General features: G+C 40.3%; 1 long non-coding RNA gene across 2 annotated transcripts in view; it reads right to left on the bottom strand.

Moving 5' to 3' along the window:
• The window catches only part of Gm2101 (predicted gene 2101), a 34,705-nt gene extending 18,405 nt beyond the window's left edge, over positions 1 to 16,300 (bottom strand). Inside the window, exons 1-2 of one of the 2 annotated variants that reach the window (NR_153316.1) lie at positions 16,042 to 16,300; positions 439 to 607 (exon numbers count right to left, since the gene is read on the bottom strand). This is a non-coding gene — a long non-coding RNA (predicted gene 2101). The remainder of the gene's footprint in view (positions 1 to 438; positions 608 to 16,041) is intronic. The other variant, NR_153317.1, reaches the window with a different exon arrangement.
• Between the last annotated feature and the right edge of the window lie 2,747 nt (positions 16,301 to 19,047).

Below are 19,047 nucleotides of genomic sequence, written 5' to 3'. Positions count from 1 at the left end.
CTATAAACACCAGAGAAAACAGACTCAGGTGGATCTAAACTCAGACTTCACCATGTTTCAGAGTCACGAGACTAAACACAGACAACAAACCAATACAACAAACACATGTTCAATTCCAGAAACATAAGACAGATACTTAGAATGAAGACACTAGCTGGCACACACACAAGAGGGGGATTCCCCAATTTTCTCTCTGTCCCTGTGAGAGATTCAATATCCACTTTCCTCCCGCCTAATGCAGTTTCCAACTGCGGCCATCTGCCTGATTATTAAATCCCTTTTATTAAGCCCTAATATTTCTCTCTCCAAATAAAGCAGCTTCTAGAAGCTGCGGCCAACTGCCTGCCTGTTGAGTTCCTAGTTCCCGATAGCTCACTGCTAAACCTAAGTGAATCCAGTGTGCGGGTTTAGCACTGATCCATCTTAGAACATACCAACCTTCTGTGGTACGAATTTTAATTCTTTTCTTCTTGCATGGAGCTACAAATCAGCAGTGTTTCTTCCAAATGTCCTCTGCCTTTCTCAGGTCCTGCATTGGTTTGCCAAATTGTTGAGGCCAGCCAGCGGCTCACATGTCCAGGTTCGAGCCTGGAAGGCATCTTGGAATCTGGAAGAAAAAAGGGAATCTAGGCTATGAGAGAAAGGAAGGAACCAAGACAATAGTCTGATCAAGGTTCAATTTTAATATTGGGGAAAACGTGCTTATAAAGAGGGGGGCCCATTCCCGCCGAATCATCCTTGGAGTCCAGTTGCATGTGACCACGTGTAGGCTCTGGAACAGCTAGGCAGCAGGTAGCAGCAGCAGCAGTGGTAGAATAATAGGGTGGCAGGCTCCACTCCAGGTGATCTCCTAGTGACAAGTCAAGCCTGCTCAGCCTGTTTTCAGGCTGTGGGGGGGAAGTTACACCTTTTCCAGGTGGGTTGAAGCATTCATCTGGAATAAACATGCTCAGATAGTAGCTTAAAATCTCCTCCAGGAACTGGTCTCCTGATTATCTTCTAGCAATGGCATCTGACAGTGACCCAGCATTCATAGCCATAACTTCACAATTAACAAAAGATTTGCACACATATTGAAAACATTATTATGCATATAATCCTCAGAATTTGGGCAGGTTAAAATAAAAGAGGACATTAAGAGAAACTTTAGCAAAGCTCTCATTAGAGTCCAGCAAATGTTGAATAGACCTTCCTTTGCTTTGGGCTTCTGTACCCCATATAGATAATAAATTAGTCCCTATGAGATTACATTTGAAAGATTTCCCCCACTGCTTCCCAAGCTCAGAGGCCAGCAGTTGATAGATCTCTCTAATGTTCATTATCAAGCTACTACAAGATCTCTAGTTCCCCATAAAGAGTATTTATCAGGATATCTGAGAGATTCAGCCTACATCTAAAGCCATCACCAGTTTCTGCTTGTTCAAATCTGGAGATAAAGTATGGGTCAAACAGGTAGCCATAGGGGCACTGAAAACAGCTGGAACCAGCTTGGAAGGGATGCTACATGGTGATTTTCTCCATGAGAAATATGATTATGAAGGTAGCTGCTGACATTACGCCATGGATCCACCCTTTCCAGATCAAGAAATTAGAAGCCATGGATGTTCCTGCCAAATGGAATATATCTTGGAGTATGGGTACATCTCATTAGTCCCAAGATTCTTCCACTCCCTGGTCTTCTATTCTTATGTTTTGCCCTATTGGTATGAGGATAGGGTAATCATCCAAACCCATGGCACTCAGGACTGGACTTGGAAACTAAGGAAGACAAATGCAGGGAAGGTATTAGCTAGCATGACTATAGACCAGAAACCCATATTTTTCTTGACTTTTGTCATTGATATCTACTTTATATGTCTGGTTGCACTGGAAAAAGGAAAGATGTTGGAATTTAGTTTTTTGGGGATTGGAATACAGAGTTTACAGTTCTATGCAAGCCCTGTAGCTGCCCCCAGAAACAGAGAATCCATTTCAAAAATTCGGGTTGTAAAATAGAGGCTTCCTAAAAATACACAGAAAAATATATAGAAAGTCCCTTCCCCCCAAAAAATACACCATAGAAAAATATAATTCAATGGTCATAAAATAAAAACATCTAAAATTTTTGGTGAAAAAAAATCTTGCATTTGGAGAACAAGGAAAACCTGGAGAAACAAGATTCTGTTCCAAGGGATGGGATCTGAGGAATGAAATTGATTATTATCCGCCAGAAATGTGCCAAGAATGCTGGCTATGCTTAGATACCAAGCCATTCCCTAATTAACTAGTCTGTCAGTCCACTAACCTACAAAACTTATTGTGACTGGGGCAGCCCAAATTAACATTAGAGGATTTATAAGGGGATGAGACTTGTCTAATATCCAACACCTTTTACTTAGGCATTTCTCCTTACTCTGATGCCTATTATTCTGCTGTAGCCTCCCCTCCCCCAGCCTGAAACCTGCTTGCTCAAGGGTGGAGCTTCCCGCTCATTCTTTCTGCCACGCCCACTGATGGAATCTGCTGCTTTGCTGTTCGGAACCACACACGTGCTCACCTTTCTTTTTTTTTTTTTCCTTCTTGAATCCTTTTCCATTTTTTATTAGGTATTTAGCTCATTTACATTTCCAATGCTATACCAAAAGTCCCCCATATCCACCCACCCCCACTCCCCTGCCCACCCACTCCCCCTTTTTGGCCCTGGTGTTCCCCTGTATTGGGGCATATAAAGTTTGCAAGTCCAAAGGGCCTCTCTTTCCAGTGATGGCCGACTAGGCCATCTTTTGATATATATGCAGCTAGAGTCAAGAGCTCCGGGGTACTGGTTAGTTCATAATGTTGTTCCACCTATAGGGTTGCAGATCGCTTTAGCTCCTTGGCTACTTTCTCTAGCTCCTCCATTGGGAGCCCTATGATCCATCCATTAGCTGACTGTGAGCATCCACTTCTGTGTTTGCTAGGCCCCGGCATAGTCTCACAAGAGACAGCTACATCTGGGTCCTTTCAATAAAATCTTGCTAGTGTATGCAATGGTGTCATCGTTTGGATGCTGATTATGGGGTGGATCCCTGGATATGGCAGTCTCTACATGGTCCATCCTTTCATCTCAGCTCCAAACTTTGTCTCTGTAACTCCTTCCATGGGTGTTTTGTTCCCAAATCTAAGGAGGGGAATAGTGTCCACACTTCAGTCTTCATTCTTCTTGAGTTTCATGTGTTTAGCAAATTATATCTTATATCTTGGGTATCCTAGGTTTGGGGCTAATATCCACTTATCAGTGAGTACATATTGTGTGAGTTTCTTTGTGAATGTGTTACCTCACTCAGGATGATGCCCTCCAGGTCCATCCATTTGGCTAGGAATTTTATAAATTCATTCTTTTTAATAGCTGAGTAGTACTCCATTGTGTAGATGTACCACATTTTCTGTATCCATTCCTCTGTTGAGGGGCATCTAGGTTCTTTCCATCTTCTGGCTATTATAAATAAGGCTGCTATGAACATAGTGGAGCATGTGTCCTTCTTACCAGTTGGGGCATCTTCTGGATATATGCCCAGGAGAGGTATTGCTGGATCCTCCGGTAGTACTATGTCCAGTTTTCTGAGGAACCGCCAGACTGATTTCCAGAGTGGTTGTACAAGCCTGCACTCCCACCAACAATGGAGGAGTGTTCCTCTTTCTCCACATCCACGCCAGCATCTGCTGTCACCTGAATTTTTGATCTTAGCCATTCTGACTGGTGTGAGGTGGAATCTCAGGGTTGTTTTGATTTGCATTTCCCTGTTGATTAAGGATGTTGAACATTTTTTCAGGTGCTTCTCTGCCATTCGATATTGCTCAGGTGAGAATTCTTTGTTCAGTTCTGAGCCCCATTTCTTAATGGAGTTATTTGATTTTCTGAAGTCCACCTTCTTGAGTTCTTTATATATGTTGGATATTAGTCCCCTATCTGATTTAGGATAGGTAAAGATCCTTTCCCAATCTGTTGGTGGTCTTTTTGTCTTATTGACGGTGTCTTTTGCCTTGCAGAAACTTTGGAGTTTCATTAGGTCCCATTTGTCAATTCTCGATCTTACAGCACAAGCCATTGCTGTTCTGTTCAGGAATTTTTCCCCTGTGCCCATATCTTCAAGGCTTTTCCCCACTTTCTCCTCTATAAGTTTCAGTGTCTCTGGTTTTATGTGAAGTTCCTTGATCCACTTAGATTTGACCTTAGTACAAGGAGATAAGTATGGATCGATTCGCATTCTTCTACACGATAACAACCAGTTGTGCCAGCACCAATTGTTGAAAATGCTGTCTTTCTTCCACTGGATGGTTTTAGCTCCCTTGTCGAAGATAACATGACCATAGGTGTGTGGGTTCATTTCTGGGTCTTCAATTCTATTCCATTGGTCTACATGTCTGTCTCTATACCAGTACCATGCAGTTTTTATCACAATTGCTCTGTAGTAAAGCTTTAGGTCTGGCATGGTGATTCCGCCAGAAGTTCTTTTATCCTTGAGAAGACTTTTTGCTATCCTAGGTTTTTTGCACAGTGGTCTGCACTTCCCTTTCCCTCCTTGCTCTAAGCCAGAATTCTTAGTGACCACACCTTCCGCTGTGTCTTTAAATCCATTTCATAAGGGGAATTGACCTCCTTTCCCTGAGAAACAGCTTGGCACTCACAAAAGACCAGCGGGGGAGGGGAGCCACTGCCTGCCTTTTCCACCACCTGACCCGCAGCTGCCACAGAACCCACAAAATTTAAAATAAGTGAACTGTGCCACTTCCACACGCCTTATAGTCCAGGCTTCCACGCTCCCATTTTACTGGTTCGCTAAAAATTCCCACGCAGACACCAGTATACCATCAGTAGGGCTCATCAGTGGGGAAGGGCCTCCACTTCCCCGAACAGAGCCTGGCCAGTTCTGCCTGAGAACTAAGGGGCTAGCGTTCCAGCTGACATAGAAGCAGACATTGCCCATCTGGATCCTGTTCTCCTGAAAGTTGCTCTCTCTCCTCAGGGCTCTAGCTGCTGGCTGAAATCCCTTGCCAGGGTGGAGCACTTTCCACAGTAAGTCCAGGGCTTACTGGGTAGCCACTAGAGGTCCTCGTGAGGACTTGTGCACTCTAGCCTGGTTGATTTCCTTTTTGGTTTCTGAGCTGTTCACAGAATGCTGGTATGAACACCAGGAACCTCCAGAATACGGGCAACAACGTGTCTTCAAACGTATCATCAGATACACCACTGGGATGTCTCCTAGGAAATCTTAAGTCTTTGAAGCTGACGCCTCCTTTAAAGGCATCAAAATTAAAAGAATCTTTATACATACTGCCAGCAAACTGGTAAATGAGAAGAGGTTATCTATGTAAAATCTTTCATTCATCTCCGTTCCAATCATGCTATGTTTTCTTCTTGCTCTCCAAATCAACTTCTGTTACCATAAATCCTGAACAACTCCCACTAAATGATACTACGATACTGGACCCAACATATGAACCACCTCCTCTTCGCAGTAGGCCAGCTTCTGTGAAATTTATAACCCAAACTGCTGCCTTGGTTTCCCCCCTTCTGAGACTCCCCAGGGCCTGCCACCCCCAGCTCTCATCCTTCTACACTATCTACAGGTCCCACCCAATGTTCTACCTTAGCACCTACTTTCACACCACCTATCACTCACTCTAAGGCCACGACCAAAACCCCAAGCTCTCCACCCCTAAAGGAATCCAACCCAGCAACTGTCCTTCTCTTAAGGGAGGTTGCAGGGGTAGATGCAATGTTCAGACGGTCAGAGTACACGTTCCCTTCTCACTGAGCAAACTTTCTTGGATAGAGAAGAGATTGGGCTCCTATACTTCTAATTCTTCTGTGTTTATCAAAGAATTTCAGTTTATCACTCAGATGTACAGTTTGACTTCTCATGGTATACACATGATACTTACAAACAATTTGCTTCCCAAGGAACGTGGGCGACTTTGGGAACTAGCGAGAGAACATGCAGATGAGATTCATCAAAAGATAGAGCATATCTAATGAGAGCAGAGACAGTACCTGGTCCAGATGATCAGTGGAATTATAATTCCCCAGGTGTTATTCTAGCAAAGGACAGGTTATTTACATGTCTTTTGGCGGGTCTGAGAAAAGCAGCTTTATTATTTTTTTATTATTAGGTATTATTTCATTTATATTTCCAATGCTATCCCAAAAGTCCCCTCTCAGCTCCAAATTTGTCTCTGTAACTCCATTCCATGGGTGTTTTGTTCCCAATTCTAAGAAGGGGCAAAGTATCCACACTTTGTTCTTCATTCTTCTCGCGTTTCTTGTGTTTCGCAAATTGTATCTTATATCTTGTGTATCCTAAGTTTCTGTGATAATATACACTTATCAGTGAGTACATATGATGTGAGTTCTATTGTGATTGTGTTACCTCACTCAGGATGATGCCCACCAGTTCCATCCATTTGCCTAGGAATTTCATAAATTCATTCTTTTTAATAGCCGAGTAGTACTCCATTTTGTAAATGTGCCACATTTTCTATATTCTTTCCTCTGTTGAGGGGCATCTGGGTATAAATAAGACTGCTATGAACATAGTGGAGCATGTGTCCTTCTTACCAGTTGGGACATCTTCTGGATATATGCCCAGGAGAGGTATTGCGGGATCCTCTAGTAGTACTATGTCCAATTTTCTGAGGAACCGCCAGACTGATTTCCAGAGTGGTTGTACAAGCTTGCACTCCCCCCAACAATGGAGGAGTGTTCCTCTTTTTCCACATCCTCACCAGCATCTGCTATCACCTGAATTTTTGATCTTAGCCATTCTGAATGGTGTGAGGTAGAATCTCAGGGTTGTTTTGATTTGCATTTCCCTGATGATTAAGGATGCTGAACATTTTTTTTTTCAGGTGCTTCTCAGCCATTCAGTATTCCTCGGGTGAGAATTCTTTGTTTAGCTCTGAGCCCCATTTTTAATGGGGATATTTGATGGATAGTTCAATGCATCTTAGAAGCTGGGAACAAAAGAGCAATGGAAGTAGTTACAGAGACAAAATGTGGAATGGAGACTGAAGAAATGACCATCCAGAGACTTATTTACCTGGGGATCCATCTGTGATGGTTTGTATATTCTTGGACCAGGGAGTAGCACCATTTGGAGGTGTGGCCTTGTTGGAATAGGTGTGGCCTGGTTGGTGTAGGTGTGTCACTGTGGGTGTGGGCATAAGATCCTCACCCTAGATTCCTGGAAGTCAGTCTTCCACTAGTAGCCTTTGAATGAAGATGTAGAACTCTCAGCTCCTCCTGCACCATGCCTGCCTGAATGCTGCCATGCTCCCACCTTTATGGTAATGAATTGAACCTCTGAATCTATAAGCCAGCCCCAATTAAATGTTGTTTTTTATAAGACTTGCCTTGGTCATGGTTTATGTTCACAGCCATAAAACCCTAACTAATATACCATCTCATATACAATCACCAAACCCAGACACTGTTGTGGATGCCAACAACTGCTTACTGACAGGAGCCTTATATAGCTCTCTCCTGACAGGCTCTGCCAGAACCTTACAAATACATAAGTGGATCCTCACAGCCATGCACATAGGGTCCCCATTTAAGAGGCTAGAGAAAGGACCTAAGGAGTTGAAGAGTTTGAAGACCCATAAGAGGAACAACAGTATGAACTAGCCAGTATCCCCAGAGCTCCCAGGCACTAAACCACCAACCAAAGAGCACATATGGTGGGACTCGTGGTTTCAGCTGCATATACAGAACAGGATGGCCTAGTTAGACATCAATGTGGGGAGAGGCCCTTTGTCCTATGAATGTTCTATGACTCAATGTGGGGGGAATGCCAGGGCCAGGAAGCTGGAGTGGCTGGGTTGGTAAGCAAGGGGAGGGAGGATAAGGGGAAGGTGTTTTTCAGAGAGGGAACCAGGAAAGGGGATAACATTTGAAATGTATATAAAGAAAATATCCAATAAAATATTAGAGAAATTTCATATTAGCACTTTAAAAGAACACCCAAAAGCTCTAGAACAAAAAGAAAAAAATGACACCCAAAAGAAATGGTGGCAGGAAATAGTAAAACTTGGGGTGGAAATCAATAGAATAGAAAGAGAAAAAATATTTTTAAAATCCATGAAATAAGTATAGGTTCTTTGACAAGATCACTAAGATGAAAAACACTTATCCAAATTAACGAAAAGACAAAGAAATAATATCCAAATTATTAAAACCAAAAATCAAGAGAAGGACATAACAGACACCTGATAGTTTGGAAAGATTCCCAAAATGCTTTCATCTTACCATAAGGATACTTGCTCAACCATGTTAATTGCTGCTGTATTCATAATAGTCTGTAACTGGAAACAATCTGCATGTCCATAAGCTGAAGAGTTGGTAAAAATGTGGTATATCTAAACAATGGAATATTACTCACCTGTTATGAAAAAATTGACATAAGGAATCTGCAGGCAAATGCATGGAAATAGAAAAAAAATCTTCCTGAGTAAAATAACCTAGTCCAAGGAAGATAAATATGCTATGTATTGATTTATATGTTGATATTGACTGGGCTGTATTGTTTTTGTCAATTTGCCACAATGTAAAGTATTCTGAGAGAAGGAAACCTCTTTTGATAAAATGTCCATAAGATTAGGCTGTTCAGGCAAGACTGCAGGGCATTTTCTTAATTAGTGATTGATGGGGAGGGATCCTGCCCATTGTTGTTACTGCCATCAATGTGCTTGTGGTTTTGAGTTATCTATGAGAAAGCAGACAGAGCAAATCATGTGGAACCAGCCACTAAGAAGTACCCATCCATGACCTTTGTATCAGTTCCAGCCTCCAGGTTCCTGGCCCATTTCAGTTCCTGTTCTGTATGTCTTCAATGATGAACAACAATGAAGAAGTGTAAGCCAAATAAGTCCTACCCTCCCCAACTTGTCATAGTGTTTTGTGACAGCAATAGAAACACTAAGACATTCAACATTACATAAGTGATGACCAGTCTATAATTGGTAGATCCACCGAAGTTAGATATAGAGGAAGGGACTGGCACAAACACATGGATGCCCATGGTATGGGGAAATAGAATGGTTTTATTAGTGGACCAAGGTGGACAAGAAAGAGATCAGGTGACATGGTGAAGGGAGATGGGGTTGAGGAAGGGAATGCAGGGAGAGATAGTTGAAAGAGAGGGGAATTTGATGAATGATGACAGAAAGGAAGTAGATTTGGAAGGGAGGGGAAGTAGAAAAAGAACTGTGGGGAGAAAAATTTGTGGGGACAGTAAGCAGGGTAATATTACTTGAGAATTTACTTTACTTTAAATTTTACTACAAAGAAAAATAAATTAAACATGGCAGAGGGGCTCTCAGGACTGTACATTTTACCTCTGAACTATTGGGCTTTGATGGATTCTTGGTAAGGTAAACCATATGAAAATTGAAGTGTACACATTCCATGGGTAACAGGGGCAATCGATGATATCATGTACATTTGGGAATAAGAGTTTACATAATCCTTTAAGTCTGTTTTTACAACACAGTATTGGGACTGTATAGATAGATAAGTGGTAATTGCAGCCATGCTAACTAATCTGTGTTTTATCCTCAAAATGTGTATGGTAGAAGGAAAGACAAGACATTATGACATGTACTTCTAAATTCCATATGTATGTTATAAAACCTGAAGCAACATACTAGATAGATAGATGTTTGGTGCTATGCAAAAGGAACAGCAAAACCATTAGAACGTATGGAATGTTGCCCCGCAGTTAGCCCAAGCAAGGTGTGCCTGAGAGAGGCAGAACACCGAGGACTGTGTCCTGAGGACTTCATGCTGTTGTGGGTTTTGTTCTGCTTGCTATGATCACCATCACATTCCTTATAATCTATTAGTTGTATAAAAACTCTAAGGGGGAGGCGGTTCCAACCCCTTACTGGCCAATGTCATTGTCACCCAAAGTGTCAGTTTGATTGAACATTTTCAAGCATTGCTGCTGGAGCAGATTAATAATTAAATCATTACACTTGGAAAGAATTACTGTGAAAAAACATGCTTTGTTTTTTTTTTTTTTTTTTTTTTTTTTTGCAAAATCTGAGATGGTGATCAGGTGATGATTAATTCCTTACCCACTTTTTCCCCTCAGTTTCCTGATATGATTTAATAAAAACATGGTTAATGAATACATGTGCACTCTGAGGATTCAAAGTAGAAAGAGCTGATTTTTTTTTGTATAAAAGTTTAGTTCTGTGGTTCTATTAAGATTTTTATAGCACCCTTCCAGTCCCGTCAGCACCAGGGTAGCATGGGCATTGAGTCGGCTGACACCCGCAAGCTACCCACAAGACCCACCAAGGGACCTTAAGACCTCTGGTGATTGGAACACAGTGTCTGCTCCAATCCACTCACAAGGAACCTGAAACTGCATTAATTAGGGAAGCAGAAAATCTGACCTGATCAGGGGTACAAGTCACTTCCATTCCTCGCCAGCACTGGGGTAGCTAGGGCCCAGAGTAGGCTGACACCCGTAAGGTATACACAGGACCCTCCACGGGATCTTAAGACCTCTGTGAGTAGATCACAACTTCTGCCAGGAGGCAGGTTTGAACACCAGATATCTGGGAAATTTCCCTGCAAGAGGAGAGCCTACCTACAGAGAGTATTCTGAAATCTGAAACTCAGGAGAGATCTAGTCTCCAAGGTCTGCTGATAGGGGCTAACATAAATACCTGAGGAACAGGATCAAACCAGAGACAACTACAACAACTAACTCCAGAGATTACCAGATGGTAAAAGGCAAACATCAGAATCTTCCTAACAGAAACCAAGAATACTCACCATCATCAGAACGCATCACTCACACCCCACCCAGTCCTGTGCATCCCAACACACCCAAAACACTAGACCTGGATTTTATAAGCATATCTCATGATGATGGTAGAGGACATCAAGAAGAACTTTAATAACTCACTTAAAGAAATACTTGAGAACACTGCTAAACAAATAGAATATCTTAAAGAGGAAGCACAAAAAACCCTTGAAGTATTGCAAGAAAACATGACCAAACAGGTGATAGAATTGAATAAAACCATCCAAGACCTAAAAAGGGAAGTAGACACAATAAATAAAACACAAAGTGAGGCAGCACTGGAGATAGAAACCCTAGGAAAGAAATCTGGAACTGTAGATACAAGCATCAGCCACAGAATACAAGAGATAGAAGAGAGAATCTCAGGTACAGAAGATTCCATAGAGAACATTGGCACAACAATCAAAGAAAATACAAAATGCAAAAAGATCCTAACTCAAAACATCCAGGAAATCCAGGACACAATGAGAAGACCAAACCTATGGATAATAGGAATAGATGAGAATGAATATTTTCAACTTAAAGGGCCAGCAAATATTTTCAACAAAATTATCGAAGAAAATTCCCAAACCTAAAGAAAGAGATGCTCATGAACATACAAGAAGCCTACAGAACTCCAAATAGACTTGACCAGAAAAGAAATTCCTCTTGACACATAAAAATCAGAACAACAAATGCACTAAATGAAGAGAGAATATTAGAAGCAGTAAGGAATTAAGGTCAAGTAACATATAAAGGCAGGCCTATCAGAATTATACCAGAATTTTCACCAGAGACTATGAAAGCCAGAAGATCCTGGACAGATGTTATACAGAACCTAAGAGAACACAAATGCCAGCGCAGGCTACTATACCCAGCCAAACTGTCAATTACCATAGATCGAGAAACCAAAGTTTTGCACAACAAAACCAAATTCACACATTATCTTTCCACGAATCCAGCCCTCCAAAGGATAACAACAGGAAAAGCAAAAAAAAAAAAAAAACAAAAAACAAAAAACAAAAAAAAAAAACAAAAAACAAAAAAAAAAACCAACAACAACAAATCAATACAAGGACTGAAACCATGCCCTAGAAAAAGCAAGAAAGTAACCCCTCAACAAACCAAAAAGAAGACAGCCACAAAAACAGAATGCCAACTCTAAAAACAAAAATAATAGGAAGCAACAATTACTTTTCCTTAATATCTCTTAATATCAATGGACTCAATTCCCCCAATAAAAAGACATAGACTAACAGACTGGCTACACAAACAGAACCCAACATTCTGCTGCTTACAGGAAACACATCTCAGGGAAAAAGACAGAGACTACCTCAGAGTGAAAGAGTGGAAAACAATTTTCCAAGCAAATGGTCTGAAGAAACAAGCTGGACTAGCCATTCAAATATCAGATAAAATCGACTTCAAACCTAAAGTTATCAAAAAAGACAAGGAGGGACACTTCATACTCATCAAAGGTAAAATCCTCCAAGAAGAACTCTCAATTCTGAATATCTATGCTCCAAATGCAAGGGCAGAAACATTCATTAAAGAAACTTTAGTAAAGCTCAAAGCACATATTGCACCTCACACAATAATAGTGGGAGATATAAACACAGCACTTTCATCAATGGACAGATCGTGGAAACAGAAACTAAACAGGGACACAGTGAAACTAACAGAAGAGATGAAACAAATGGACTTAACAGATATCTACAAAACATTTTATTCTAAAACAAAAGGATATACCTTCTTCTCAACACCTCATGGTACCTTCTCTAAAATTGACCACAAAATTGGTCAAAAAACAGGCCTCAACAGATACAAAAATATTGAAATCGTCCCATGCATCCTTTCAGACTACCATGGACTAAGGCTGATCTTCAATAACAACATAAATGATGGAAAGCCAACATTCACATGGAAACTGAACAACACTCTTCTCAATGATACCTTGGTCAAGGAAGAATAAGGAAAGAAATTAAAGACATTTTAGAGTTTAATGAAAATGAAGCTACAAAATACCCAAACTTATGGGACACTATGAAAGCATTTCTAAGAGGGAAACTCATAGCTCTGAGTGCCTCCAAAAAGAAACTAGAGAGAGCACACACTAGCAGCTTGACCACACACTTAAAAGCTCTAGAAAAAACAAGGCAAATTCACCCAAGAGCGGTAGACGGCAGGAAATAATCAAACTCAGTGGCAAAATCAACCAAGTGGAAACAAGAACTATTCAAAGAATTACCCAAACCTGATAAACAGCTTCAGTGAAGTACATGGATATAAAATTAACTCAAACAAGTCAATGGCCTTTCTCTACACAAAGAATAAACAGGCTGAGAAAGAAATTAGGGAAACAACACCCTTCTCAATAGTCACAAATAATATAAAATACCTTGGCGTGACTCTAACTAGGGAAGTGAAAGATCTGTATGATAAGAACTTCAAGTTTCTGAAGAAAGAAATAAAAGAAGATCTCAGAAAATGGAAAGATCCCCCATGCTCATGGATTGTCAGGATCAACATTGTAAAAATGGCTATTTTGCCAAAAGCAATCTACAGATTCAATGCAATCCCCATCAAAATTCCAACTCAATTCTTCAATGAATTAGAAAGAAAAATCTGCAAATTCACCTAGAATAACAAAAAACCTAGGATAGCAAAAACTCTTCCCAAGGATAAAAGAACCTCTGGTGGACTAACCATGCCTGACCTAAAGTTTTACTACAGGGTAATTGTGATAAAAAAAACTTCATGGTACTGGTATAATGATAGAAAAGTAGAACAATGGAATAGAATTGAAGACCCAGAAATGAACCCACACACCTATGCTCACTTGATCTTCCACAAGGGAGCCAAAACCATCCAGTGGAGAAAAGACAGCATTTTCATTAAGTGGTGCTGGCACAACTGGTGGTAATCATGTAGAAGAATGGGAATTGATCCATTCCTATCTCCTTGTACTAAGTTTAAATCTAAGTGGATCAAGGAGCTCCACATAAAACCAGAGACACTGAAACATATAGAGGAGAAAGTGGGGAAAAGCCTCGAAGATATTGGCACAGGGGAAAAATTCCTGAATAGAACAGCAATGGCTTGTGCTGTAAGATTGAGAATTGACAAATGGGACCTCATGAACTTGCAAAGCTTCTGTAAGGCAAAAGACACTGTCAATAAGACAAAAAGGCCACCAACAGATTGGGAAAGGATCTTTACCTATCCTAAATCAGATAGAGGACTAATATCCAATATATATAAAGAACTCAAGAAGGTAGACTCCAGAAAAACAAATAACCCCATTAAAAAATGGGGCTCAGAGCTAAACAAAGAATTCTCACCTGAGGAATACCGAATGCCTGAGAAACACCTAAAAAAAATGTTCATTATTCTTAATCATCAGGGAAATGCAAATCAAAACAACCCTGAGATTCCATCTAACACCAGTCAGAATGGCTAAGGTAAAAAATTCAGGTGACAGCAGATGCTGGTGAGGATTTGGAGAAAGAGTAACAGTCCTCCACTGTTGGTGGGATTGCAAGCTTGTACAACCACTCTGGAAATCTGTCTGGAGGATTCTCAGAAAACTGGACATGGTACTATCGGAGGATCCCTCATTACCTCTCCTGGGAATATATGCAGAAGATGTTCCAACTAGTAAGAAAGAAACATGCTCCACTATGTTCATAGCAGCCTTATTTATAATAGCCAGAAGCTGGAAATAACCCAGATGCCCCTCAAAAGAGGGATGTATACAAAAATTGCGGTACATTTTCACAATAGAGTACTACTCAGCTATTAAAAAGAATGAATTTATGAAATTCTTAGGCAAATTGTTGGACCTGGAGGGCATTAGCCTGAGTGAGGTAACCCAATCACAAAAGAACTCAAATGATATGTACTCACTGATAAGTGAATATTAGCCCAGAAACTTAGAATACTGAAGATATAAGTTACAATTGCCAAACACATGAAACTCAAGAAGAACTAAGACCAAAGTGTGGACACTTTGCTCCTTCTTAGAATTGGGAACAAAACACCCATAAAAGGAGATACAGAGACAAAGTTTGGAACAGAGACAAAAGAATGGACCATCTAGAGACTGCCATATCCAGGGATCCATCCCATAATCAGCCTCCAAACGCTGACACCATTGTATACACTAGCAAGATTTTGCTGATAGGACCCTGATATAGCTATCTCTAGGGAGACTATCCTGGGGCCTAGCAAACACATAAGTGGATGCTCACAGTCAGCTATTGGATGGATCACAGTGCCCCCAATGGAGGAGCTAGAGAAAATACCCAAGGAACTAAAGGGATCTGCAACCCTATAGGTGGAACAACATTATGAAGTAACCAGTACCCCAGAGCTCTTGACTCCTGCTGCATATGTATCAAAAGATGACCTAGTCGGCCATCACTGGAAAGAGAGGCCCATTGGACTTGCAAACTCTATATGCCCCAGTACAGGGGAACGCCAGGGCCAAAAAGGGTGGATAGGGGAGTGGGGGGGAGGGTATGGGGCACTTTGGGATAGCATTGGATATGTAAAGAGAAAAATGCCTAATTTAGAAAAAGATTTTTATAGCATTAATTTTTGAGATAAATAATAAAGTAATTGACCCTTTCTTTATAAAAGCAAATAGCAGGCTACCAGTAAGAGTAACTGGCTGAAAAAAAAAAGTTACCTTGCTTGCTTACACATGGTTAATCTATAACGAGATGCTTAGATATAAATATATGTGGATTCTAGGAGAAAATTTGTTTTTTTTTATCCATAATGTATAAACAGATCATTGTTGGAGTATATTTGGAAGATGCTTTTCCTTACATATACTCATAAGTATTCACGAGAAGAAAACAAAAAGTAATCACCTTTCATTTTATACTATCTGAAACATTTTACACAGATAAGTAAGCAGTGTGAGAAAAGTAAAGTTGGAGCTGTGTTCCATATCAAATATGACTATATATGTAAAGTGGTTGACGCTTTGCTCTATCCATCAAAATATACATGTAAAATTGCTTGTAATTCTTAAAGCTTGCTTTTTTCAACAAGTGTGTAAATATGTCAGAAATAATATCATGGGCACTGAAAACAGGGTTATAGTTGCATTATGCTTCATTAGGGGATTACAACATCCAGAACTGGACATTGGCCTGGTACCCTCAGCTATCAGGATGACAACCAAGTATAAGGAAAACCCCAAAAGAGTCATTCTTACCAGCATTGTGGTAACACCATGGTGTTGATGTAAATCTCCTCCCAAATATGCCCCAGCAATGAAAACACAACTCAGTTAATATGGTTACATGCTGTGCACCAAGATTGGACAGATCTACCACTATGCTACCATCTTCCACAGCTTATGAGACCCCTTAGAACTTGCAGTTTCCCCAGGCGATGGGCTTCTGCTCTGCTTTTCTTTGTTTTCCTCCACCTCTGCATCCTCTCCCTCTTCCATTTTCTCCTTCTTCTCTCTCCCACCTTCCACTCCACCTTCCTTTTACATGCCCAATCATCAGCTTTCCTTTATTTTACAAATTAAGGTGGGAAGCCGGTTTTTAGGAAATCACCTGAGTGCTGACTACCTCCTTGTTTGCAGCCACTCACAGGAGAATGGAATTAATATCAAATATAATTATCCCCATGGCTACCCACAACATTTCCCCCTTTCTGTCCAATTAAAAGACTATTTTATCTCAGATACAATTGAACATAACTATTACTATTTTGTTATTGATAAATTACAAGAGACCTAACACCCAGTTCATTATGGTTGTTAATTAATTAGAACCTCTGTCATCTATCCTTACATAAAGCCAGGTTCTGCGCCTGGCTATCACTGGGCTTTAGATACAATGCCATCTGAAAAACATCCTCTCAAATCTGTTCCTCTTAAAGTAAAAAGCCTCAGTTCTCTAGGAGACTGTGTAGTTTTTCAACCCCATCAGAAATTCAAGAACCACTGATATTAACTGAAAATATATAGGAAGCCTAAAACAGCTTCCAAAACTTAGCCAATTTATAGAGACAACTGATCACCTGGATAGTCCCTTACTTCAACACATTGGAGCATCGGTATTCAGCCTACTGGCCAGGGTCATCTGACAGACTTTCAGATACATTAATATTAAGGACTACCCTACTCTGTCTCATCAGAATCAAGCTGTCCTAACCTGTAATTGTATCCTTTCTTTGAACTGTATTATGTCTGTAGATGAAATGAGGCAATTCTTGCCTAGTGGTTATTTTGTCACAAATGGAGTACCTCAAAGATACTCAGTTTCTTCTTTGAATCAAAGATTGGAAAGCCTTCAGGAGTAGACTTGTCTTAACAACATGTGAATAAATAATATTAAAGCTCACATTCTGTGGACTTCTGAAGTTTTGAAAACCAGCTATCTATGTGAAGTAATCTAGACTGTTGTCTGTTAACTACTCTCAGCCATTTCTAATTAAAATAACTGAAAACACCCAAACAATTATCTCATAGCCATGAATTTCCTATTTGGCCCTTAACTCACCTGCTTAAACATCTCAGATCTGATTATAATAGCAGCAACAGAAGGACTGGGTCTAAGCCCTGAACTTCAAAAATTTTAGTATCTAAGAAAACCTATAATAACCACCCCCAACCCTGAAGCTTAGGGAACTTGGATGACAACTCTTCATGACTTCTTCAAGCTGAATATGGGTGTTGAGATACGTTTGAAGGTAGGGGGAAGAGTAGGGAAATGTGAGAGTTAGTTGGCCTTATGAAGGCCATACCAATGATTGTATTCATCTCTGATGTCTGTGTCCTGACTGGATCCAGATGAAAATCCAAGACAACAGGGGTTCAGGGAGGTCAGTTCAGCATGTCTGATGATGAAATTCACCAAGGCTGTATATTCTGTAATATATACATCATAAAACAAAATTTTAGTATCATCAAGATAAACTTTGTGCTGGCTAGTTTTGTGTCAACTTGACACAGCTGGAGTTATCACAGAGAAAGGAGCTTCAGTTGGGGAAATGCCTCCATGAGATACAAGTGTAAGGCATTTTCTCAATTAGTGATCAAGGGGGAAATGCCCCTTGTCGGTGGGACCATTTCTGGGCTGTTAGTCTTGGGTTCTATAAGAGAGCAGGCTGAGCAAGCCAGGGGAAGCAAGCCAGTAAAGAACATCCCTCCATGGCCTCTGCATCAGCTCCTGCTTCCTGACCTGCTTGAGTTCAAGTCCTGACTTCCTTGGTGATAAACAGCAGTATGGAATTTTAAGCTGAATAAACCTTTTCCTCCCCAACTTGCATCTTTGTCATAAGGATTGTGCACGAATAGAAACCCTGACTAAGACAAACTTGTTATTTGATTCTCTGGAATCTAATTTTTAAGTGTCTCCCTCTACCAAATCTGATCCATATAACTTGGAAGGTTTAAGTACTTTAATCACCTTTTCCAAAAACAGATGACAAAACCTGTTCCACAAATTAGCATATCCTTCAGCTGGTAACCAGGAAAACCTTTTGGTTGCCCTCTGTCCCATAGGAATTATAAAACAACCACAATACACAAAACCACACACATTTTAGCCTATTTAGGTCTTTCTAATTTGTCATGTCAGGATATTATCCCAAAATTCCCATGGAGTCCACATTAGACAGAATATGACTCTTCTGCAAACTTTATTATACTATCTTTAAAACAAGTGATTCACACTTCTATTTTCCTTTCCTTTTCCTTTCCTCTTTCCTTTTCTTTCTTTTCCCCTTTCCTTTCTCCTTTCCTTTCATTTCCTCTTTCCTATCCTTTTCATTGTCCTTTCCTCTTCCCTTTCTTTCCTTTCTTTCCCTTTCCCTTTCCCTTTTTCCCTTTCCCTTTTTCCCTTTTCCCTTTTCCCTTTTCCGTTTTCCCTTTCCCTTTTCCCTTTTCCCTTTTCCCTTTTCCTTTCCTTTCTATATTTGTTAATAAGCAGTAGCTTTTCAAATCAGGATTTAACCCCAAAATTCCCTAGAAGCCCACGTTAGACAGAATATGAGTACCCTGTAATACTTATTAGAGCAATATATCTTTATACCATCTTTAAAGGAATTAATTCAACCTTCCACTAATACCTGTTATACCAGCTATCTGTTATGCTCTCTACCTGGAGCCACAGACTTCTATTAAATAATACCTGTTCATAGCAGGTGATTATCACTGCTCTATTGGAGTCAGTGACTAATATTCCTTATCTAGTTCTGAACC

The sequence above is a fragment of the Mus musculus genome, chromosome X (assembly GCF_000001635.26).
Source record: "Mus musculus strain C57BL/6J chromosome X, GRCm38.p6 C57BL/6J".
NCBI classification, from domain to species: domain Eukaryota; kingdom Metazoa; phylum Chordata; class Mammalia; order Rodentia; family Muridae; genus Mus; species Mus musculus.
The sequence above is the reverse complement of the archived record's forward strand: the minus strand, read 5'-3'. Positions and strand labels throughout refer to the sequence as shown.